The sequence below is a fragment of the Aristolochia californica genome, unplaced genomic scaffold, assembly GCF_029961685.1.
Source record: "Aristolochia californica isolate CCGP_79_NKW_82.1479 unplaced genomic scaffold, dmAriCali1.0.hap1 SCAF_12, whole genome shotgun sequence".
In the NCBI taxonomy this organism is placed as follows: domain Eukaryota; kingdom Viridiplantae; phylum Streptophyta; class Magnoliopsida; order Piperales; family Aristolochiaceae; genus Aristolochia; species Aristolochia californica.
The window spans coordinates 11,679,904-11,692,545 of record NW_027181793.1 but is presented as its reverse complement, the minus strand read 5'-3'; positions in this window follow the sequence as shown (position 1 = coordinate 11,692,545).

Genomic DNA, 12,642 nt, shown 5'->3' with positions numbered 1-12,642 from the left:
AAAAAGGGAAATAGATCACAATAAAATGTAAATTTTAGAGTTTATGTATGGAAAAAAATAAAAACATTAACAAATATAAGTAATGAAAATTTATTCACACACCACAATTGAACTCAAAATTTTTGTTATCCATGTTTGGGAAATTTCACTAGTTCAACCCAAATTGCTTGAAATTTTACAAGAAAGAGAATTCTTCTAGACGTGTTTTAAAAATGGATATGCATGCTTGAAACATGTTAAAGATGCAAATGACCTATGGATCCAAAGCTTTTAATGAGAATAACAAACACTCATTAAATTCTGAAGTGAACGTGCGGCGCGATATTTACCCGAGTCAAACAAGCCATTATTTTGCCCGTTTTCCAAAAGCTGACCTAGAAATGATAGATGATTCTAATGTGATTTATCTTGAGTAAGGGCTATATTTTTGTAAGAAATGACATACGGATTGGGAGTCAACTGTCAGTAAAAAATACCACGCCACCTCGTTTTCCCGACGATTGCAAAACCTGAGATATAAAAACTAAAAAGATATTACAATCCCTAAAAATTACAAACACTCTTTGGAAGTATCTCTCCCTACATTTGTGCATTGTGCATCTCCATTTTAGATGTACACCTTTTTCTTAAATCAAAACTTCGAGTTTTCGCTCTCCCTTCATCCCGTAAACCAAAAAAGGAAAACAGATCACAACAAAATGAAAATTTTAGAGTTTATGTGTGAAAACAAATTAAAACAATAACAAATGTAAATATAGAAAATTTATTCACACACCACAAATGAACACAAAAGTTTGGTTTTCCAAGTTTGAGAAATTCCACTAGTTCAACCCTAATTGCATGGAATTTTACAAGAAAGAGATTTCTTCTACACGTGTTTTAAAAATGGATATGCATGCTTGAAACATATTAAAGATGCAAATGACCTATGGATCCATAGCTTTTAAAGAGAATAACAAACACTCATTAAATTCTCAATGAACGTGCAGTGGGATATTTACAAGAATCAAACTAGCCATTATTTTGCCCGTTCACAAAAAGCTTACCTAACAATCATAGATGATTGTAAAGTGATTTGTCATCCGTAACGGGCTATATTTTTGTAAGAAATGACTTACGGATTAGGAGTTAACACTCAGTTAAAAACACGCCCGCCTCCCCCTTTTCCCGACGATTACAAAACCTGAGATAAAAAAACTAAAAAGAGCTTAAATTCCCTAAAAATTATAGACACTCATTCGAATTATCTCTCTCTACATTTGTGCACAGTGCATCTCCATTTTAGATGTACACTTTTTTCTTAAATCAAAATTTTGAGTTTTCTCTCTCCCTTCATCCCGTAAACAAAAAAAGGCAAATAGATCACAGCAAAATGAAAATTATAGAATTGATGTATGGAAAAAATTTAAAACAATAACAAATTTTTGTAAAGAAAATTTATTCAAACACCACAATTGAACTCAAAATTTTTGTTATCCAATTTTGGGAAATTCCACTAGTTCAACACCAATTGCTTGAAATTTTACAAGAAAGAGAATTCTACTAGACGTGTTTTAAAAATGGATATGCATGCTTGAAACATGTTAAAGATGCAAATGACCTACGGATCCAAAGCTTTTAATGAGAATAACAAACACTCAATAAATTCTGTAGTGAACGTGCGGTGGGATATTTATCCGAGTCAAACCAGCTTTTATTTTGCTCGTTTTCAAAAAGTTGACCTAACAATCATAGATGATTGTAATGTGATTATTAATGAGTAACGGGCTATATTTTTGTAAGAAATGACATACGGATTGGTAGTCAACAGTCAGTTAAAAATACCACCCCTCCCCGTTTTCCCGACGATTGCAAAACCAGAGATATAAAAACTAAAAAGATCTTGCAATCCCTGAAAATTACAAACACTCTTTGGAATTATCTCACACTACATTTGTGCATTGTGCATATCCATTTTAGATGTACACTTTTTTATTAAATCAAAACTTTGAGTTTTCGCTCTCCCTTCATCCCGTAAACCAAAAAAGGCAAATAGATCACAACAAAATGAAAATTTTAGAGTTTATGTGTGAAAAAAAATAAAAACAATAACAAATGTAAGTATAGAAATTTTATTCACACATCACAAATGAACACAAAAGTTTTGTTTTCCAAGTTTGAAAAATTACACTTGTTCAACCCTAATTGCGTGGAATTTTACAAGAAAGAGATTTCTTCTACTCGTGTTTTAAAAATGGATAAGCATGCTTGAAACATGTTAAAGATGCAAATGACCTATGGATCCAAAGCTTTTAAAGAGAATAACAAAAGCTCATTAAATTCTCAAAGAACGTGCGGTGGGATATTTACCAGAATCAAACTAGCCTTTATTTTGCCCGTTCACAAAAAGCTGACCTAACAATCATAGATGATTGTAAAGTGATTTATCATCCGTAACGGGCTATATTTTTCTATGAAATGACTTACGGATTGGGAGTCAACACTCAGTTAAAAACACCCCTGCCTCCCCCTTTTCCCGACGATTACAAAACCTGAGATATAAAAACTAAAAAGAGCTTAAATTCCCAAAAAATTACAGACACTCATTGGAATTATCTCTCTCTACATTTGTGCACTGTGCGTCTCCATTTTTTATGTACACTTTTTTCTTAAATCAAAACTTTGAGTTTTTGCCCTCCCTTTATCCCGTAAACAAAAAAAAGGCAAATAGATCACAACAAAACGAAAATTTTTGAGTTTATGTATGGAAACAAATTAAAACAATAACAAATGTAAGTAAAGAAAATTTATTCACACACCACAAATGAACACAAAAGTTTTGTTTTCCAAGTTTGAGAAATTCCACTAGTTCAACCCTAATTGCATGGAATTTTACAAGGAAGAGATTTCTTCTACACGTGTTTTAAGAATGGATATGCATGCTTGAAACATGTTAAAGATGCAAATGACCTATGGATCCAAAGCTTTTAAAGAGAATAACAAACGCTCATTAAATTCTCAATGAATGTGCAGTGGGATATTTACTAGAATCAAACAAGCCATTATTTTGCCCGTTCACAAAAAGCTTACCTAACAATCATAGATGATTGTAAAGTGATTTATCATCCGTAACGGGCTATATTTTTGTAAGAAATGACTTACGGATTGGGAGTTAACACTCAGTTAAAAACACGCCCGCCTCCCCCTTTTCCCGTCGATTACAAAACCTGAGATATAAAAACTAAAAAGAGCTTAAATTCCCTAAAAATTACAGACACTCATTGGAATTATCTCTCTCTACATTTGTGCACTGTGCATCTCCATTTTAGATGTACACTTTTTTCTTAAATCTAAATTTTGAGTTTTCTCTATCCCTTCATCCCGTAAACAAAAAAAGGCAAATAGATCACAGCAAAATGAAAATTATAGAATTTATGTATGGAAAAAATTTAAAACAATAAAAAATGTATGTAAAGAAAATTTATTCACACACCACAATTGAACTCAAAATTTTTGTTATCCAAGTTTGGGAAATTCCACTAGTTCAACCCCAATTGCTTGAAATTATACAAGAAAGAGAATTCTTCTAGACGTGTTTTAAAAATGGATATGCATGCTTGAAACATGTTAGAGATGCAAATGACCTATGGATCCAAAGCTTTTAATGAGAATAACAAACACTCATTAAATTTTGTAGTGAACATGCGGTGGGATATACATCCGAGTCAAACAAGCTGTTATTTTGCCCGTTTTCAAAAAGTTGACCTAACAATCATAGATGATTGTAATGTGATTATTAATGAGTAACGGGCTATATTTTTGTAAGAAATGACATACGGATTGGTAGTCAACTGTCAGTTAAAAATACCACGCCTCCTCGTTTTCCCGACGATTGCAAAACCTGAGATATAAAAACTAAAAAGATCTTACAATCCCTAAAAATCACAAACACTCTTTGGAATTATCTCTCCCTACATTTGTGCATTGTGAATCTCCATTTTAGATGTACACCTTTTTATTAAATCAAAACTTTAAGTTTTCGCTCTCCCTTCATCCCGTAAACCAAAAAAGGCAAATAGATCACAACAAAATGAAAATTTTAGAGTTTATGTGTGAAAAAAAATTAAAACAATAACAAATGTAAGTATAGAAAATTTTTTCACACACAACAAATGAACACAAAAGTTTTGTTTTCCAAGTTTGAAAAATTACACTTGTTCAACCCTAATTGCATGGAATTTTACAAGAAAGAGATTTCTTCTACATGTGTTTTAAAAATGGATATGCATGCTTGAAACATGTTAAAGATGCAAATGACCTATGGATCCAAACCTTTTAAAGAGAATAACAAACGCTCATTAAATTCTCAATGAACGTGCGGTGGGATATTTACCAGAATCAAACTAGCCATTATTTTGTCCGTTCACAAAAAGCTTACCTAACAATCATAGATGATTGTAAAGTGATTTATCATCCGTAACGGGCTATATTTTTCTAAGAAATGACTTACGGATTGGGAGTCAACACTCAGTTAAAAACACCCCCGCCTCCCCCTTTTCTCGACGATTACAAAACCTGAGACATAAAAACTAAAAAGAGCTTAAATTCCCTAAAAATTACAGACACTCATTGGAATTATCTCTCTCTACTTTTGTGCGTTGTGCGTCTCCATTTTTTATTACACTTTTTTCTTAAATCAAAACTTTGAGTTTTCTCTCTCCCTTCATTCGGTAAACAGAAAAAAGCAAAATGAAAATTTTTGAGTTTATGTATGGAAAAAATTTAAAACAATAAGAAATGTAAGTAAAGAAAATTTATTCACACACAAAAATTTAACACAAAACTTTTGTTATCCAAGTTTGGGAAATTCCACTAGTTCAACCCTAATAGCTTGGAATTTTACAAGAAAGAGATTTGTACCACACGTGTTTTAAAAATGGATATGCAAGTTTGAAACATGTTAAAGATGCAAATGACCTATGGATCCAAAGATTTTTAAGAGAATAACATACGCTCATCAAATTCTCTAGTGAACGTGCAGTGGGATTTTTACCTGAGTCAAACAAGCCAATATTTTGCCCGTTTTCAAAAAGCTGACCTAACAATCATAGATGATTGTAAAGTGATTTTTCATTCGTAACGGGCTATATTATTGGAAGAAATGACTTACAGACTGGGAGTCAACACTCAATTAAAAATCCCCCGCCTCCCCCTATTCCCGACGATTGCAAGACCTGAGAACTAAAAACTGAAAAGAGCTCACAATCCTGAAAAATCACAGACACTCTTTGGAATTATATCTCTCTACATTTGTGCATTGTGCATCTCCATTTTAGATGTTCACTTTTTTAGTAAATCAAAACTTTGAGTTTTCGTTCTCCCATCATGCCGTAAACAAAAAAGGTAAATAGATCACAGCAAAATGTAAATTTTAAAGTTTATGTATGGAAAAAAAATTTAAACATTAACAAATGTAAGTAATGAAAATTTATTCACACACCACAATTGAACTCAAAATTTTTGTTATCCAAGTTTGGGAAATTCCACTAGTTCAACCCAAATTGCTTGAAATTTTACAAGAAAGAGAATTCTTCTAGACGTGTTTTAAAAATGGATATGCCTGCTTGAAACATGTTAAAGATGCAAATGACCTATGGATCCAAAGCTTTTAATGAGAATAACAAACACTCATTAAATTCTGTAGTGAACGTGCGGCGGGATATTTGCCCGAGTCAAACAAGCCATTATTTTGCCTGTTTTCAAAAAACTGACCTAACAATCATAGATGATTGCAATGTGATTTATCATCAGTAGCGGGCTATATTTTTGTAAGAAATGACATACGGATTGGGAGTCAACAGTCAGTAAAAAATACCACGCCTCCCCGTTTTCCCGACGATTGCAAAACCTGAGATATAAAAACTAAAAAGATCTTACAATCCCAAAAAATTACAAACACTCTTTGGAATTATATCTCTCTACATTTGTGCATTGTGCATCTCCATTTTCGATGTACACTTTTTTATTAAATCAAAACTTTGAGTTTTCGTTCTCCCTTCATCCCGTAAACACAAAAAGGTAAATAGATCACAACAAAATGTAAATTTTAGAGTTTATGTATGGAAAAAAAATAAAACATTAACAAATGTAAGTAGTGAAAATTTATTCACACACCACAAATGAACACAAAATTTTTGTTATCCAAGTTTGGGAAATTCCACTAGTTCAACCCTAATAGCTTGAAATTTTAGAAGAAAGAGAATTCTTCTAGAACTGTTTTAAAAATGGATATGCATGCTTGAAACATGTTAAAGATGCAAATGACCTATAGATCCAAAGCTTTTAATGAGAATAACCAGCACCCATTAAATTTTGAAGTGAACGTGCGGTGGGGTATTTACCCGAGTCAAACAAGCCATTATTTTGCCCGTTTTCAAAAAGCTGACCTAACAATCATAGATGATTCTAATGTAATTTATCATGAGTAACGGGCTATATTTTTTTAAGAAATGACATACGGATAGGGAGCCAACAATCAGTTAAAAATACCATGCCTCCCCGTTTTCCCGATGATTGCAAAATCTGAGATACAAAATCTAAAAAGATCTTACAATCCCTAAAAATTACAAACACTTTTTGGAATTATCTCTCCATACATTTGTGCATTGTGCATCTCCATTTTAGATGTACACTTTTTTCTTAAATCAAAACTTTGAGTTTTCGCTCTCCCTTCATCCCGTAAACCAAAAAAGGCAAATAGATCACAACAAAATGAAAATTTTAGAGTTTATGTGTGAAAAAAATTAAAACAATAACAAATGTAAGTATAAAAAATTTATTCACACACACCAATTGAACACAAAAGTTTTGTTTTCCTAGTTTGAGAAATTCCAATAGTTCAACCCTAATTGCGTGGAATTTTACAAGAAAGAGATTTCTTCTACACGTGTTTTAAAAATGGATATGCATGCTTGAAACATGTTAAAGATGCAAATGACCTATGGATCCAAAGCTTTTAAAGAGAATAAGAAACGCTCATTAAATTCTCAATGAACGTGCGGTGGGATATTTACCGGAATCAAACTAGCCATTATTTTGCCCGTTCACAAAAAGCTTACCTAACAATCATAGATGATTGTAAAGTGATTTATCATCTGTAACGGGCTATATTTTTCTAAGAAATGACTTACGGATTGGGAGTCAACACTCAGTTAAAAACACCCCCGCCTCCCCCTTTTCCCGACGATTACAAAACCCTAGATATAAAAACTAAAAAGAGCTTAAATTCCTTAAAAATTACAGACACTCTTTGGAATTATCATTCTCTACATTTATGCACGGTGCGTCTCCATTTTAGATGTACACTTTTTTCTGAAATCAAAACTTTAAGTTTTCTCTCTCCCTCATCCCGTAAACAAAAAAAGGCAAATAGATCACAACAAAATGAAAATTTTTGAATTTATGTATGGAAAAAATTTAAAACAATAACAAATGTTAGTAAAGAAAATTTATTTACACACCAAAAATTAACACAAAACTTTGGTTATCCAAGTTTGGGAAATTCCACTAGTTCAACCCTAATAGCTTGGAATTTTACACGAAAGAGATTTGTTCCACACGTCTTTTAAAAATGGATATGCAAGCTTGAAACCTATTAAAGATGCAAATGACCTATGGATCCAAAGCTTTTAAAGAGAATAACATACACTCAATAAATCCTCTAGTGAACGTCCGGTGGGATATTTACCCAAGTCAAACAAGCCATTATTTTGCCCGTTTGCAAAAATCTGACCTAACAATCATAGATGATTGTAAAGTTATTTTTCATTCGTAACGGGCTATATTATTGTAAGAAATGACTTACGGATTGGGAGTCAACACTCAGTTAAATATCCCCCGCCTCCCCCTTTTCCCGACGATTGCAAAACCTGAGAACTAAAAACTGAAAAGAGTTCACAATCCTGAAAAATCACAGACACTCTTTGGAATTATATCTCTCTACGTTTGTGCATTGTGCATCTCCATTTTAGATGTACACTTTTTTATTAAATCAAAACTTTGAGTTTTCGTTCTCCCTTCATGCCGTAAACAAAAAAAGGTAAATAGATCACAACAAAAAGTAAATTTTAGAGTTTATGTATGTAAAAAAATTAAAACATTAAAAAATTTTAGTAATGAAAATTTATTCACACACCACAATTGAACACAAAATTTTTGTTATCCATGTCTAGGAAATTTCACTAGTTCATCCCTAATTGCTTGAAAGTTTACAAAAAAGAGAATTCTTCTACACGTGTTTTAAAAATGGATATGCATGCTTGAAACATGTTAAAGATGCAAATGACCTATGGATCCAAAGCTTTTAATGAGAATAACAAACACTCATTAAATTCTGAAGTGAACATGCGGCGGGATATTTACACGAGTCAAACAAGCCATATTTTTGCCCGTTTGCAAAAAGCTGACCTAACAATCATAGATGATTGTAAAGTGATTTTTCATTCGTAACGGGCTATATTATAGTAAGAAATGACTTACGGATGGGGAGTCAACACTCAATTAAAAATCCCCCGCCTCCCCCTTTTCCCGACAATTGCAAAACCTGAGAACAAAAAAATGAAAAGAGGTTACAGTCCTTAAAAATCACAGACACCCTTTGGAATTATATCTCTCAAAATTTGTGCATTGTGCATCTCCATTTTAGATGTACACTTTTTTCTTAAATCAAAATTTTGAGTTTTTGTTCTCCCTTCATCCCGTAAAGAAAAAAAGGCAAATAGATCACAACAAAATGAAAATTTTTGAGTTTATGTATGGAAAAAATTTAAAACAATAACAAATGTAAGTAAAGAAAATTTATTCACACACCAAAAATTAACACAAAACTTTTGTTTTCCAAGTTTGGGAAATTCCACTAGTTCAACCCTAATAACTTGGAATTTTACAAGAAAGAGATTTCTTCTAAACTTTTTTTAAAAATGGATAAGCAAGTTTGAAACATGTTAAAGATGCAAATGACCAATGGATCCAAAGCTTTAAAGAGAATAACATATGCTGATTAAATTCTCTAATGAACGTGCGGTGGGATATTTACCCGAGTCAAACAAGCCATTATTTTGGCCGTTTGAAAAAAGCTGACCTTACAATCATAGATGATTGTAAAGTGATTTTTCATTCGTAACGGGCTATATTATTGTAAGAAACGACTTATGGATTGGGAGTCAACACTAAATTAAAATCCCCCGCCTCCCCCTTTTCCCGACGATTGCAAAACCTGAGATATAAAAACTGAAAAAAGCTTACAATCTTTAAAAATCGCCGATACTCTTTGGAATTATATCTCTCTACATTTGTGCATTGTGCATCTCCATTTTAGATGTACACTTTTTTATTAAATCAAAACTTTGAGTTTTCGTTCTCCCTTCATGCCGTAAACAAAAAAAGGTAAATAGATCACAACAAAATGAAAAATTTAGAGTTTATGTAAGGAAAAAAATTAAAGCAATAACAAATGTAAGTAATGAAAATGTATTCAAACACCACAAATGAACACAAAATTTAGTTATCCAAGATTGGGAAGTTCCACTAGTTCAACCCTAATAGCTTGGAATTTTACAAGAAAGAGATTTCATCTACATGTGTTTTAAAAATGGATATGCATGCTTGAAACATGTTAAAGATGCAAATGACCTATGGATCCAAAGCTTTTAATGAGAATAATAAACACTCATTAAATTCTGAAGTGAACGTGCGGGGGGATATTTACCCGAGTCAAACAAGCCATTATTTTGTCCTTTTGCAAAAAGCTGACCTAACAATCTTAGATGATTGTAAAGTGATTTTTCATTCGTAACAGACTATATTATTCTAAGAAATAACTTACGGATGGGGAGCCAACACTCAATTAAAAATCCCCGCCTCCCCCTTTTCCCGACGATTGCAAAACCAGAGAACTAAAACCAGAAATGGAGCTCACTATCCTTAAAAATCAAAGTCACTCTTTGGAATTATATCTCTCTACATTTGTGCATTGTGCATCTCCATTTTAGGTGTAAACATTTTTATTAATTCAAAACTTTTAGTTTTCGTTCAACCTTCATGCCCTAAAAAAAAAAATTTAAATAGATCACAACAAAATATAAATTTTAGAGTTTATGTATGGAAAAAAATTAAAACAATAACAAATGTAACTAATGAAAATTTATTCACACACCACAATTGAACTCAAGATTTTTGTTATCCAAGTTTGGGAAATTCCACTAGTTCAACCCTAATAGCTTGAAATTTAACAAGAAAGAGAATTCCTCTAGACGTGTTTTAAAAATGGATATGCATGCTTGAAACATGTTAAACATGCAAATGACCTATGGATCCAAAGATTTTGATGAGAATAACAAACACTCATTAAATTCTGAAGTGAACGTACTGCGGGATATTTACTCGAGTCTAACAAGCCATTATTTTGCCCGTTTGCAAAAAGCTCACCTAACAATCATATATGATTGTAATGTGATTTATCATGAGTAACGGGCTATATTTTTGTAAGAAATGACATACAGATTGGGAGTCAACAATCAGTTAAAAATATCCCGCCTCCCCGTTTTCCCGACGATTGCAAAACCTGAGATATAAAAACTAAAAAAATCTTACAATCCCTAAAAATTACAAACACTCTTTGGAATTATCTCTCCCTACATTTGTGCATTGTGCATCTCCATTTTAGATTTACACTTTTTTCTTAAATCAAAACTTTGAGTTTTCGCTCTCCCTTCATCCCGTAAACCAAAACGGCAAATAGATCACAACAAAATGAAAATTTTAGAGTTTATGTGTGAAAAAAAATTAAAACAATAACAAATGTAAGTATAGAAAATTTATTCACACACTATAAATGAACACAAAAGTTTTTTTTCTAAGTTTGGGAAATTCCACTAGTTCAACCCTAATTGCATGGAATTTTACAACAAAAGAGATTTCTTCTACACGTGTTTTAAAAATGGATGTGCATCCTTGAAAGATGTTAAAGATGCAAATGACCTGTGGATCCAAAGCTTTTAAAGAGAATAACAAACGCTCATTATATTCTCAATGAACGTGCGGTGGGATATTTACCAGAATCAAACTAGCCATTATTTTTCCCGTTTACAAAAAGCTTACCTAACAATCATAGATGATTGTAAAGTGATTTATCATCCGTAACGGGCTATATTTTTGTAAGAAAAGAGTTACGGATTGGGAGTCAACACTCAGGTAAAAACACCCTCCCGCCTCCCCGTTTTCCCGACATTTGCAAAACCTGAGATATAAAAACTAAAAAGAACTAAGATTGCCTAAAAATTACAGACAGTCTTTGGAATTATCTCTCTCTACATTTGTGCACTGTGCGTCTCCATTTTAAATGTACACTTTTTTCTTAAATCAAAACTTTGAGTTTTCTCTCTCCCTTCATCCCATAAAAAAAAAAGGCAAAATGATATCTGCAAAATGAAAATTTTTGAGTTTATGTATTGAAAAATTTTAAAACAATAAAAAATGTAAGTAAAGAAAATTTATTCACATACAAAAAATTAATACAAAACTTTTGTTATCCAAGTTTGGGAAATTCCACTAGTTCAACCCTATTAGCTTGGAATTTTACAAGAAAGAGATTTCTTCTACACGTGTTTTAAAAATGGATATGCATGCTTGAAACATGTTAAAGATGCAAATGACCTATGGATCCAAAGCTTTTATTGAAAATAACATACTCTCATTAAATTCTCTAGTGAACGTGCGGTGGGATATTGTTATGGTCCCTAGCCATGGATCTAGTAACTCGGCGAGATACGGATGAATCCAGCACGTTACAAAGTTTTTGAAGACTATAAGAAACCAAGAATCTCGTCTCCAACCACTGTTCACGCAGGTAAGTTGAAACAGAATCCCTTTTGTCTAACGTATGGATTTAACCACTAATCACACAGGTAAATTAAAACAGAATTCTAACCTGCTGTACTTAAGAAAATAGAATCTCAAGTTACCTCTTTGAATGAATTCGCAACTCCTCCTCAGCTCAGATTCGGAACTCCTCTTCAGCCCAAAATTCGGAACTCCTCTGCCTAGAATTCGGAACTCCTCCTCAGCACCAATTTCGGAACTCCTCTGCCCAGAATTCGAAACTCCTCCTCAGCTCAGATTCGGAACTCCTCTTCAGCCCAAAATTCGGAACTCCTCTGCCCAGAATTCGGAACTCCCTACCAGCAACAAGAACCCGTCCTCCTTCCTGGGTAGACTCACGTCAAGACCTCTCCTTTTCTGGATTTTTCGTGGAAGAGATGACCTTCTCTTGCAGCTGGAAAGAGAAAGGTAATTCCTCTTCCTTTTCCTTCCAAGATCTCCTCAAAGACTCCCCAATGGATGCAGCAAACCCCCAAGAGAGTTCACACCAAGAACCCTAGAATAGAGAGCCTAGAAGGAACCTAAATTACCCTAGTTTATGCTAATTCCGAACTTGCTTTATTTCTCCATCCTTACCCCTTAAATAGGGTAATTAACATCAACATAGGTTAGGGTTATAAAACCAAATTCTACCCCTACCTTTAAGTCTTATTACAAATCAATAAAATTCGAAATTAAAAGCAACATAAATAATAAAAGTAAAGTAGATGACTCAGTCTTATTGAG